This window comes from Melanotaenia boesemani, chromosome 9 (assembly GCF_017639745.1).
Source record: "Melanotaenia boesemani isolate fMelBoe1 chromosome 9, fMelBoe1.pri, whole genome shotgun sequence".
NCBI lineage: Eukaryota > Metazoa > Chordata > Actinopteri > Atheriniformes > Melanotaeniidae > Melanotaenia > Melanotaenia boesemani.
The window spans coordinates 9,348,031-9,360,950 of NC_055690.1; the positions used below are offsets into that span (position 1 = coordinate 9,348,031).

Here is a 12,920-nt window from a genome sequence, read left to right on the forward strand (position 1 = left end):
CCTGCTTGATAGAGTAAAATTGCCCAGCACCAGACAGCAGCCAGACAATCATTCTGTTTGCAACGATGCTGGACAAGACAGGTTAAAAAAAAAAAAAAAAAAAAAAAGAGTGTCTGGTGTCATCTCCGAAGTCTCAACCCCAGCGCAGCCTCTTTATTGAGGAGCTATCACACTTCAGTAGAGCAAACAAAGTTCAAGCAAAGTGCAAACAGGGAAACACATCAGCATACAACACTTTATGACCCTTATCACACAGAGCTGTGACCACCACATCCTGTCCTCTGCAGGGTGGGTGAGACCGCAAATCATTACCCATCCTTAAGGGAGAAACTTTAAACTGTTAACTTTAAAGTGTCAACTTCTGTTTCCTCTAACATTTCCCACCTGTTTGACATTTAAAGTTATCAATTCCAAGCATATACCAAACATAAATCAAAAACATGAATCAAAAATATGTGAAGAAATGCAAATATAAAACGAAGTCCACTTTTCATAGCATCAGACTATATCACTTGTCTTCACATTTTCAATACAGGCATCATAACAGTGAACATTACAGACCTGTGTCTGTAGCATCAACTGGGAGTGGAGCATACTCCCGTGACAACATAAGTTGTTGCGCATAAGCATGTGAAATTGCGCGAGAAATCATGGATTTAAGACATGGAATCACACAAGAAATCAGAATGCAAAATAGAATCAATACTGATAAGAATGGAGCACACACCCTTAATATCACAGTCCACCATGGTCCACTAGTAAGCCATGACCAGAAACCCCACTCAGGGGGTCTGCAGCCATACTGTCCCTGAGATTCTGCAGGCCAGCCATTGCCTGCGCCACATCTCCATTAACTTCAACAGGAATATAGGTACAGCAGGTGGTATTTATCATCACGCAAACGAATAATGCAAAGGACAAGGTGGTGAGACATGCTACAGTCACAGCACACGCGTAGGTCCAGCAGCAGTGATGCATTGGTCTACGTCTCTGCTCCAGATCCTCCATTTGTGCTGGTTTCTGAGTTAAAGGTGCCGCTTAAGGTGAAATGGGATCCGTTGGTTTCTTCACTGGCGTTGATACGAATTATCACTAAAAGATAATCCCTATTTGTAGCCAGAGGCTGTAGGTTTTAATCACAGCCCTCCTTCCCCCACTCACAGCAGCCTTACTTTGCACTCAGAAGTTTGCAGTGACTGAGATGTATCCAGCTGGGTCTTTCCGCTATCTTGACTGCCGTAGGCGTTGTCAGCAGCACTTGGTAAGGCCCCTCCCACCGTGGGCTGGACCAGGTTTTGCGCTTGATGACTTTAATGAAGACCCAGTCTCCTGGTTTCACCAGCTCAGGAAGGTCCTGTAAGGGAATACAATCGGAGGGCAATAAACTTGCATTGATTACATCTCTTTGCTGCAGAACTTTCCTCATGTAGTCTGCTAAAGTGTTTTCATCATTAGCATGCTGTAAGTCTTTAGAAAACACTGGTAGTCTGTAAGGTCTGCCATGAATGATCTCAAAAGGAGTTAATCCTTTGTCAGAAGGGGTTATTCTCATGTATGGCTTTACTAAATCCAAACATTCAGGCCAGGGCCTTGTCATTTCTTCCATGCACTTTTTCAGTCTGGATTTAACTGTCCCGTTTGTCCGTTCTATTAATCTGGCACTTTGAGGATGGTATGCACAGTGGTTTTTCAAAGTCATTTTGAAGGTGTTCTGCAATGTCTGAGATTAGTTTGTTCACAAAGTGTGGTCCATTGTCACTATAGATTATTTCTGGAATACCATGGTTGGGTATAATGTGTTTACAAATTGCTTTTGCCACAGTCAGTGCACGTTTAGCTGGGACTATTTCAACCCATTTAGAATAAGCATCAATCATTACCAGACAGTATTTATGTGGTCCTCTCTGGTTTAGTTCAATAAAGTCCATGTGGAGTGTCTGAAAAGGATATTTTGGGTCAGGGAACCTGCCCCTCTGTGGTCTCATGTTGCCTTGTGGGTTATGTTTAATACAGATCACGCAGGATTTACAAGAGTTTTTTAAGTAAGATTTTAATCCAAAGGCTGTGAACTGCTTCTCTATAATGTCACTCATCCCCCCTGTTGACACATGACATACACCATGTGTCACCAATGCCGCTGCTTTAAATAAAGATTTTGGGAGAACAGGTTTACCATTAAGTTCATAAAGTGCTGTTCTCTGACTTGTAGCTGCTCCTTTAGTAAGCCAGAGTTGTTTCTCTGTCTTAGACGCTGCTTCCTGCATGTCGCCCAGCACCGTGTGGTCAATAAAGACCCCCTGCTGCTCAGCAGAGTACAGATCATTGACCCCAAATTGCCCTGCTGCTGCTTGCTTCGCAGTTGCATCTGCAAACCTGTTTCTTGTTGATACGTCATCTTGTCCAACAGGGCTGTTTTAAGCTGTTGCTGATACGGGCCTTTTTCGTCAGTATCATAGGGAATGCCACTGTGTATTTTAAATTCTTTCTCAAACCGTATGCGGAAATCATCCACTTCTTCATTTGGCTTCTGTTTTACAGCTGCAAGGTGGCTGTAATTAGCCATTTTCTTAAAGGCAACACGCACACGGTCAAAAAGTGCATCTAGCTGAGTTTTATAGGCTCCAGTTATGTCACCATCTGCTGGGTAGGGGCTAACTGCTCCTACCGCATCTCTGCCTGTATAATCTCCTCTCACTCTGCCCCAGTCTTTCCCCAAAAAGGACATCATAGCTTCTCCTGCCTCATGAGCATTCAGTCTGTAGGAATACACAATATCAGTTATGTCCTGGACCCAGTCATCAGGATTCTCACGAGGAGGAGTCACACCTGCCACTGCCTTGGCAGCTTCCTCAAGAGTCCATGGTCTGAACACATACATGTGTCTGTCAGCTGCCTCAGGGTTAGGATTAGCAACCTGAATCATGGGGAAAGTCTCTGTGTATCTGGCTGGTGGGCGCACACTATCTGATGGTCTTAAGTCATATGCAGGTGGCAGCAACGGATATAACGGGGCTGCCGGGCCTGGTTTAGGTGAATCTGTTACTGGTGGAGCAGTAAGAGATGCAAGCGGGGACGAGGTTGGGGTCAGAGTAGGTGGTAGTCTGCCTCTTCTGGGAGTACCCTGGGTGGCCGAAGCAGCACCACCCGAGGGGCCTGGTGCGGGCTGAACAGGTTGGTCCCGTCTCCTTGGGTAGACGGCACCGGTCTCGTTATCACCAGGTCTTACAAAAGCTGCCATAGCAGCCTCTTCGCCCTTCTTTCTTTCTTTAAACTTTCTAATATTATCCCTGCGAATCTTAGACTCCTCTAACCACCTGTGAGCACACTCCAGCTCCTTCTTTTTTTATCTGCCTTCTTACCAGTCTTACCACTTACACTTGCTTCCATAAGACACAACGAACTCAGAGTGAAGTCAGCTTCATCGCGATGGGGAGAGACGGTGGTTCAGCACTCAGAGAGTGTCTGGTGTCAACTCCGAAGTCTCAACCCCAGCGCAGCCTCTTTATTGAGCAGCTATCACACTTCAGTAGAGCAAACAAAGTTCAAGCAAAATTCAAACAGGGAAACAGATCAGCATACAACATTTTATGACCCTTATCACACAGAGCTGTGACCACCACATCCTGTCCTCTGCAGGGTGGGTGAGACCGCAAATCATTACCCATCCTTAAGGGAGAAACTTTAAACTGTCAACTTCTGCTTGCTCTAACAATCACGAACGTGGATCATCCAGGGCGAGGCTCGGGCCATTGCACTCCGGCCGTGCTGACCCTTGCGAATTCCCCAAATGTGGGAATCTCGACTGCATAATTTCTGGTAGTGGGGGACTGCGTTCGCGCTTTCCCCTCATTTGCATGGTCCAAAGACAAAGCATGCTAGCTGGCAAGTAGCCGAGATGGAAGCGGCATGCCAAAAGAGGGATGCTTTTCTAGCTGCCACTGCCTGCTTCTGCAGGCTGCATGGGTCAGCGTTCAGTAGTGCAGGGCACTTGCGCAGCACAAGTGGGCGTGGCCTCCCAGGTTGAAGGCTGTGTGATATTGCAAATTTTGGTATCGATCTGATACCAACTAAATCCAGGGCGGGTAACTCTGATCCCGACACGTTTTGCTTGAAATCTCACAATCATTTAATCATTTTGCCTCTAATATTCCTTATTATTGTCAAAATCAAACAAAGTACAAAGACTGTTGTCAAAACATTTTTCTCATCAAGAAACTGAATGGCAGAACTGAAAAAAATGTCAATTTAAGCTTTTTTTTTATTTGTAAAACCATGTAAACTAACAAAATAATAAAATAATAAAATAAGTCTTATATTTCCTTTTATTACACAATTGTTTGAAAGAAAAATAAAGTCAAGCTTGCAAATTGGCTCAACGAAAGCAACACCTACTCTTGGCTGGCTCTCATTCAGTGTCTTGTTTCATTCATTGTCTTTTTTGCCCCCTACGAAGCACTCTGTGAAGAAAAAATATCAACCTCATCATGCCGGTATCAATGGATGCCAATACTGGTCCTGTTATCGATGATATTGACAGCCGGATCTATCCACCAAGCCCTAAAACAAACCCTGGCAACCCCGCCAAAGTACATGAACGCAGAAAAAAATCAAAACAGTAAAAAAAAAAAGAAGGACAAAACAGAGGGACGGGAGCTCAACAGGATGACGGAGAAGGGCCGGACGGCGTGGGCGGAGAGCCGCTTGCTTTTTCCAGCAGGGGGCACAATGCAGCTCCGTCAGCCAGGGCACAGCACCCGGGAAGGAGCTCTCTGTCTCCTGCCAGTCCAAGTCATACTTACCTGGCAGGGGAGACACCATGATCACGAACGTGGATCACCCAGGGCGAGGCTCGGCCATTGCACTCCGGCCGTGCTGACCCTTGCGAATTCCCCAAATGTGGGAATCTCGACTGCATAATTTCTGGTAGTGGGGGACTGCGTTCGCGCTCTCCCCTTATTTGCATGGTCCAAAGACAAAGCCTCGGGGGAGTAAAGCGGCCTCATCAGCAGCATGCTAGCTGGCAAGTAGCCGAGATGGAAGCGGCATGCCAAAAGAGGGATGCTTTTCTAGCTGCCACTGCCTGCTTCTGCAGGCTGCATGGGTCAGCGTTCAGTAGTGCAGGGCACTTGCGCAGCACAAGTGGGCGTGGCCTCCCAGGTTGAAGGCTGTGTGATATTGCAAATTTTGGTATCGATCTGATACCAACTAAATCCAGGGCGGGTAACTCTGATCCCGACACGTTTTGCTTGAAATCTCACAATCATTTAATCATTTTGCCTCTAATATTCCTTATTATTGTCAAAATCAAACAAAGTACAAAGACTGTTGTCAAAACATTTTTCTCATCAAGAAACTGAATGGCAGAACTGAAAAAAATGTCAGTTTAAGCTTTTTTTTTATTTGTAAAACCATGTAAACTAACAAAATAATAAAATAATAAAATAAGTCTTATATTTCCTTTTATTACACAATTGTTTGAAAGAAAAATAAAGTCAAGCTTGCAAATTGGCTCAACGAAAGCAACACCTACTCTTGGCTGGCTCTCATTCAGTGTCTTGTTTCATTCATTGTCTTTTTTGCCCCCTACGAAGCACTCTGTGAAGAAAAAATATCAACCTCATCATGCCGGTATCAATGGATGCCAATACTGGTCCTGTTATCGATGATATTGACAGCCGGATCTATCCACCAAGCCCTAAAACAAACCCTGGCACCCCCGCCAAAGTACATGAACGCAGAAAAAAATCAAAACAGTAAAAAAAAAAAAGAAGGACAAAACAGAGGGACGGGAGCTCAACAGGATGACGGAGAAGGGCCGGACGGCGTGGGCGGAGAGCCGCTTGCTTTTTCCAGCAGGGGGCACAATGCAGCTCCGTCAGCCAGGGCACAGCACCCGGGAAGGAGCTCTCTGTCTCCTGCCAGTCCAAGTCATACTTACCTGGCAGGGGAGACACCATGATCACGAACGTGGATCACCCAGGGCGAGGCTCGGCCATTGCACTCCGGCCGTGCTGACCCTTGCGAATTCCCCAAATGTGGGAATCTCGACTGCATAATTTCTGGTAGTGGGGGACTGCGTTCGCGCGCTCCCCTTTTTGCATGGTCCAAAGACAAAGCCTCGGGGGGGTAAAGCGGCCTCATCAGCAGCATGCTAGCTGGCAAGTAGCCGAGATGGAAGCGGCATGCCAAAAGAGGGATGCTTTTCTAGCTGCCACTGCCTGCTTCTGCAGGCTGCATGGGTCAGCGTTCAGTAGTGCAGGGCACTTGCACAGCACAAGTGGGCGTGGCCTCCCAGGTTGAAGGCTGTGTGATATTGCAAATTTTGGTATCGATCTGATACCAACTAAATCCAGGGCGGGTAACTCTGATCCCGACACGTTTTGCTTGAAATCTCACAATCATTTAATCATTTTGCCTCTAATATTCCTTATTATTGTCAAAATCAAACAAAGTACAAAGACTATTGTCAAAACATTTTTCTCATCAAGAAACTGAATGGCAGAACTGAAAAAAATGTCAATTTAAGCTTTTTTTTTATTTGTAAAACCATGTAAACTAACAAAATAATAAAATAATAAAATAAGTCTTATATTTCCTTTTATTACACAATTGTTTGAAAGAAAAATAAAGTCAAGATTGCAAATTGGCTCAACGAAAGCAACACCTACTCTTGGCTGGCTCTCATTCAGTGTCTTGTTTCATTCATTGTCTTTTTTGCCCCCACGAAGCACTCTGTGAAGAAAAAATATCAACCTCATCATGCCGGTATCAATGGATGCCGATACTGGTCCTGTTATCGATGATATTGACAGCCGGATCTATCCACCAAGCCCTAAAACAAACCCTGGCACCCCCGCCAAAGTACATGAACGCAGAAAAAAATCAAAACAGTAAAAAAAAAAAGAAGGACAAAACAGAGGGACGGGAGCTCAACAGGATGACGGAGAAGGGCCGGACGGCGTGGGCGGAGAGCCGCTTGCTTTTTCCAGCAGGGGGCACAATGCAGCTCCGTCAGCCAGGGCACAGCACCCGGGAAGGAGCTCTCTGTCTCCTGCCAGTCCAAGTCATACTTACCTGGCAGGGGAGACACCATGATCACGAACGTGGATCACCCAGGGCGAGGCTCGGCCATTGCACTCCGGCCGTGCTGACCCTTGCGAATTCCCCAAATGTGGGAATCTCGACTGCATAATTTCTGGTAGTGGGGGACTGCGTTCGCGCGCTCCCCTTTTTGCATGGTCCAAAGACAAAGCCTCGGGGGGGTAAAGCGGCCTCATCAGCAGCATGCTAGCTGGCAAGTAGCCGAGATGGAAGCGGCATGCCAAAAGAGGGATGCTTTTCTAGCTGCCACTGCCTGCTTCTGCAGGCTGCATGGGTCAGCGTTCAGTAGTGCAGGGCACTTGCACAGCACAAGTGGGCGTGGCCTCCCAGGTTGAAGGCTGTGTGATATTGCAAATTTTGGTATCGATCTGATACCAACTAAATCCAGGGCGGGTAACTCTGATCCCGACACGTTTTGCTTGAAATCTCACAATCATTTAATCATTTTGCCTCTAATATTCCTTATTATTGTCAAAATCAAACAAAGTACAAAGACTATTGTCAAAACATTTTTCTCATCAAGAAACTGAATGGCAGAACTGAAAAAAATGTCAATTTAAGCTTTTTTTTTATTTGTAAAACCATGTAAACTAACAAAATAATAAAATAATAAAATAAGTCTTATATTTCCTTTTATTACACAATTGTTTGAAAGAAAAATAAAGTCAAGATTGCAAATTGGCTCAACGAAAGCAACACCTACTCTTGGCTGGCTCTCATTCAGTGTCTTGTTTCATTTATTGTCTTTTTTGTCCCCCACGAAGCACTCTGTGAAGAAAAAATATCAACCTCATCATGCCGGTATCAATGGATGCCGATACTGGTCCTGTTATCGATGATATTGACAGCCGGATCTATCCACCAAGCCCTAAAACAAACCCTGGCACCCCCGCCAAAGTACATGAACGCAGAAAAAAATCAAAACAGTAAAAAAAAAAAGAAGGACAAAACAGAGGGACGGGAGCTAAACAGGATGACGGAGAAGGGCCGGACGGCGTGGGCGGAGAGCCGCTTGCTTTTTCCAGCAGGGGGCACAATGCAGCTCCGTCAGCCAGGGCACAGCACCCGGGAAGGAGCTCTCTGTCTCCTGCCAGTCCAAGTCATACTTACCTGGCAGGGGAGACACCATGATCACGAACGTGGATCACCCAGGGCGAGGCTCGGCCATTGCACTCCGGCCGTGCTGACCCTTGCGAATTCCCCAAATGTGGGAATCTCGACTGCATAATTTCTGGTAGTGGGGGACTGCGTTCGCGCTCTCCCCTTATTTGCATGGTCCAAAGACAAAGCCTCGGGGGGGTAAAGCGGCCTCATCAGCAGCATGCTAGCTGGCAAGTAGCCGAGATGGAAGCGGCATGCCAAAAGAGGGATGCTTTTCTAGCTGCCACTGCCTGCTTCTGCAGGCTGCATGGGTCAGCGTTCAGTAGTGCAGGGCACTTGCGCAGCACAAGTGGGCGTGGCCTCCCAGGTTGAAGGCTGTGTGATATTGCAAATTTTGGTATCGATCTGATACCAACTAAATCCAGGGTGGGTAACTCTGATCCCGACACGTTTTGCTTGAAATCTCACAATCATTTAATCATTTTGCCTCTAATATTCCTTATTATTGTCAAAATCAAACAAAGTACAAAGACTATTGTCAAAACATTTTTCTCATCAAGAAACTGAATGGCAGAACTGAAAAAAATGTCAATTTAAGCTTTTTTTTTATTTGTAAAACCATGTAAACTAACAAAATAATAAAATAATAAAATAAGTCTTATATTTCCTTTTATTACACAATTGTTTGAAAGAAAAATAAAGTCAAGATTGCAAATTGGCTCAACGAAAGCAACACCTACTCTTGGCTGGCTCTCATTCAGTGTCTTGTTTCATTTCATTGTCTTTTTTGCCCCCCACGAAGCACTCTGTGAAGAAAAAATATCAACCTCATCATGCCGGTATCAATGGATGCCAATACTGGTCCTGTTATCGATGATATTGACAGCCGGATCTATCCACCAAGCCCTAAAACAAACCCTGGCACCCCCGCCAAAGTACATGAACGCAGAAAAAAATCAAAACAGTAAAAAAAAAAAGAAGGACAAAACAGAGGGACGGGAGCTAAACAGGATGACGGAGAAGGGCCGGACGGCGTGGGCGGAGAGCCGCTTGCTTTTTCCAGCAGGGGGCACAATGCAGCTCCGTCAGCCAGGGCACAGCACCCGGGAAGGAGCTCTCTGTCTCCTGCCAGTCCAAGTCATACTTACCTGGCAGGGGAGACACCATGATCACGAACGTGGATCACCCAGGGCGAGGCTCGGCCATTGCACTCCGGCCGTGCTGACCCTTGCGAATTCCCCAAATGTGGGAGTCTCGACTGCATAATTTCTGGTAGTGGGGGACTGCGTTCGCGCTCTCCCCTTATTTGCATGGTCCAAAGACAAAGCCTCGGGGGGGTAAAGCGGCCTCATCAGCAGCATGCTAGCTGGCAAGTAGCCGAGATGGAAGCGGCATGCCAAAAGAGGGATGCTTTTCTAGCTGCCACTGCCTGCTTCTGCAGGCTGCATGGGTCAGCGTTCAGTAGTGCAGGGCACTTGCGCAGCACAAGTGGGCGTGGCCTCCCAGGTTGAAGGCTGTGTGATATTGCAAATTTTGGTATCGATCTGATACCAACTAAATCCAGGGCGGGTAACTCTGATCCCGACACGTTTTGCTTGAAATCTCACAATCATTTAATCATTTTGCCTCTAATATTCCTTATTATTGTCAAAATCAAACAAAGTACAAAGACTATTGTCAAAACATTTTTCTCATCAAGAAACTGAATGGCAGAACTGAAAAAAATGTCAATTTAAGCTTTTTTTTTATTTGTAAAACCATGTAAACTAACAAAATAATAAAATAATAAAATAAGTCTTATATTTCCTTTTATTACACAATTGTTTGAAAGAAAAATAAAGTCAAGATTGCAAATTGGCTCAACGAAAGCAACACCTACTCTTGGCTGGCTCTCATTCAGTGTCTTGTTTCGTTCATTGTCTTTTTTGCCCCCCACGAAGCACTCTGTGAAGAAAAAATATCAACCTCATCATGCCGGTATCAATGGATGCCGATACTGGTCCTGTTATCGATGATATTGACAGCCGGATCTATCCACCAAGCCCTAAAACAAACCCTGGCACCCCCGCCAAAGTACATGAACGCAGAAAAAAATCAAAACAGTAAAAAAAAAAAGAAGGACAAAACAGAGGGACGGGAGCTAAACAGGATGACGGAGAAGGGCCGGACGGCGTGGGCGGAGAGCCGCTTGCTTTTTCCAGCAGGGGGCACAATGCAGCTCCGTCAGCCAGGGCACAGCACCCGGGAAGGAGCTCTCTGTCTCCTGCCAGTCCAAGTCATACTTACCTGGCAGGGGAGACACCATGATCACGAACGTGGATCACCCAGGGCGAGGCTCGGCCATTGCACTCCGGCCGTGCTGACCCTTGCGAATTCCCCAAATGTGGGAGTCTCGACTGCATAATTTCTGGTAGTGGGGGACTGCGTTCGCGCTCTCCCCTTATTTGCATGGTCCAAAGACAAAGCCTCGGGGGGGTAAAGCGGCCTCATCAGCAGCATGCTAGCTGGCAAGTAGCCGAGATGGAAGCGGCATGCCAAAAGAGGGATGCTTTTCTAGCTGCCACTGCCTGCTTCTGCAGGCTGCATGGGTCAGCGTTCAGTAGTGCAGGGCACTTGCGCAGCACAAGTGGGCGTGGCCTCCCAGGTTGAAGGCTGTGTGATATTGCAAATTTTGGTATCGATCTGATACCAACTAAATCCAGGGCGGGTAACTCTGATCCCGACACGTTTTGCTTGAAATCTCACAATCATTTAATCATTTTGCCTCTAATATTCCTTATTATTGTCAAAATCAAACAAAGTACAAAGACTATTGTCAAAACATTTTTCTCATCAAGAAACTGAATGGCAGAACTGAAAAAAATGTCAATTTAAGCTTTTTTTTTATTTGTAAAACCATGTAAACTAACAAAATAATAAAATAATAAAATAAGTCTTATATTTCCTTTTATTACACAATTGTTTGAAAGAAAAATAAAGTCAAGATTGCAAATTGGCTCAACGAAAGCAACACCTACTCTTGGCTGGCTCTCATTCAGTGTCTTGTTTCGTTCATTGTCTTTTTTGCCCCCCACGAAGCACTCTGTGAAGAAAAAATATCAACCTCATCATGCCGGTATCAATGGATGCCAATACTGGTCCTGTTATCGATGATATTGACAGCCGGATCTATCCACCAAGCCCTAAAACAAACCCTGGCACCCCCGCCAAAGTACATGAACGCAGAAAAAAATCAAAACAGTAAAAAAAAAAGAAGGACAAAACAGAGGGACGGGAGCTAAACAGGATGACGGAGAAGGGCCGGACTGGCGTGGGCGGAGAGCCGCTTGCTTTTTCCAGCAGGGGGCACAATGCAGCTCCGTCAGCCAGGGCACAGCACCCGGGAAGGAGCTCTCTGTCTCCTGCCAGTCCAAGTCATACTTACCTGGCAGGGGAGACACCATGATCACGAACGTGGATCACCCAGGGCGAGGCTTGGCCATTGCACTCCGGCCGTGCTGACCCTTGCGAATTCCCCAAATGTGGGAGTCTCGACTGCATAATTTCTGGTAGTGGGGGACTGCGTTCGCGCTCTCCCCTTATTTGCATGGTCCAAAGACAAAGCCTCGGGGGGGTAAAGCGGCCTCATCAGCAGCATGCTAGCTGGCAAGTAGCCGAGATGGAAGCGGCATGCCAAAAGAGGGATGCTTTTCTAGCTGCCACTGCCTGCTTCTGCAGGCTGCATGGGTCAGCGTTCAGTAGTGCAGGGCACTTGCGCAGCACAAGTGGGCGTGGCCTCCCAGGTTGAAGGCTGTGTGATATTGCAAATTTTGGTATCGATCTGATACCAACTAAATCCAGGGCGGGTAACTCTGATCCCGACACGTTTTGCTTGAAATCTCACAATCATTTAATCATTTTGCCTCTAATATTCCTTATTATTGTCAAAATCAAACAAAGTACAAAGACTATTGTCAAAACATTTTTCTCATCAAGAAACTGAATGGCAGAACTGAAAAAAATGTCAATTTAAGCTTTTTTTTTATTTGTAAAACCATGTAAACTAACAAAATAATAAAATAATAAAATAAGTCTTATATTTCCTTTTATTACACAATTGTTTGAAAGAAAAATAAAGTCAAGATTGCAAATTGGCTCAACGAAAGCAACACCTACTCTTGGCTGGCTCTCATTCAGTGTCTTGTTTCGTTCATTGTCTTTTTTGCCCCCCACGAAGCACTCTGTGAAGAAAAAATATCAACCTCATCATGCCGGTATCAATGGATGCCAATACTGGTCCTGTTATCGATGATATTGACAGCCGGATCTATCCACCAAGCCCTAAAACAAACCCTGGCACCCCCGCCAAAGTACATGAACGCAGAAAAAAATCAAAACAGTAAAAAAAAAAAGAAGGACAAAACAGAGGGACGGGAGCTAAACAGGATGACGGAGAAGGGCCGGCTGGCGTGGGCGGAGAGCCGCTTGCTTTTTCCAGCAGGGGGCACAATGCAGCTCCGTCAGCCAGGGCACAGCACCCGGGAAGGAGCTCTCTGTCTCCTGCCAGTCCAAGTCATACTTACCTGGCAGGGGAGACACCATGATCACGAACGTGGATCACCCAGGGCGAGGCTCGGCCATTGCACTCCGGCCGTGCTGACCCTTGCGAATTCCCCAAATGTGGGAATCTCGACTGCATAATTTCTGGTAGTGGGGGACTGCGTTCGCGCTCTCCCCTT

At 46.1% G+C, this 12,920-nt stretch overlaps 9 non-coding genes across 9 annotated transcripts; all 9 read left to right on the top strand.

Annotated features, from left to right (window-relative positions):
* Positions 1-3,690: 3,690 nt before the first annotated feature.
* LOC121646764 lies at positions 3,691-3,848 on the top strand. Its single transcript, XR_006011707.1, has one exon. It is a non-coding gene; the product is annotated as a U1 spliceosomal RNA (small nuclear RNA).
* Positions 3,849-4,791: 943 nt separating this feature from the next.
* Positions 4,792-4,955, top strand: LOC121646749. The gene has a single exon (XR_006011693.1). It is a non-coding gene; the product is annotated as a U1 spliceosomal RNA (small nuclear RNA).
* Positions 4,956-5,930: 975 nt separating this feature from the next.
* LOC121646753 lies at positions 5,931-6,094 on the top strand. The gene has a single exon (XR_006011697.1). It is a non-coding gene; the product is annotated as a U1 spliceosomal RNA (small nuclear RNA).
* A 972-nt stretch (positions 6,095-7,066) lies between these two features.
* LOC121646754 lies at positions 7,067-7,230 on the top strand. The gene has a single exon (XR_006011698.1). It is a non-coding gene; the product is annotated as a U1 spliceosomal RNA (small nuclear RNA).
* Positions 7,231-8,203: 973 nt separating this feature from the next.
* Positions 8,204-8,367, top strand: LOC121646750. The gene has a single exon (XR_006011694.1). It is a non-coding gene; the product is annotated as a U1 spliceosomal RNA (small nuclear RNA).
* A 975-nt stretch (positions 8,368-9,342) lies between these two features.
* LOC121646755 lies at positions 9,343-9,506 on the top strand. The gene has a single exon (XR_006011699.1). It is a non-coding gene; the product is annotated as a U1 spliceosomal RNA (small nuclear RNA).
* Positions 9,507-10,480: 974 nt separating this feature from the next.
* LOC121646758 lies at positions 10,481-10,644 on the top strand. The gene has a single exon (XR_006011701.1). It is a non-coding gene; the product is annotated as a U1 spliceosomal RNA (small nuclear RNA).
* Positions 10,645-11,618: 974 nt separating this feature from the next.
* On the top strand, positions 11,619-11,782 carry LOC121646759. The gene has a single exon (XR_006011702.1). It is a non-coding gene; the product is annotated as a U1 spliceosomal RNA (small nuclear RNA).
* Positions 11,783-12,756: 974 nt separating this feature from the next.
* Positions 12,757-12,920, top strand: LOC121646751. Its single transcript, XR_006011695.1, has one exon. It is a non-coding gene; the product is annotated as a U1 spliceosomal RNA (small nuclear RNA).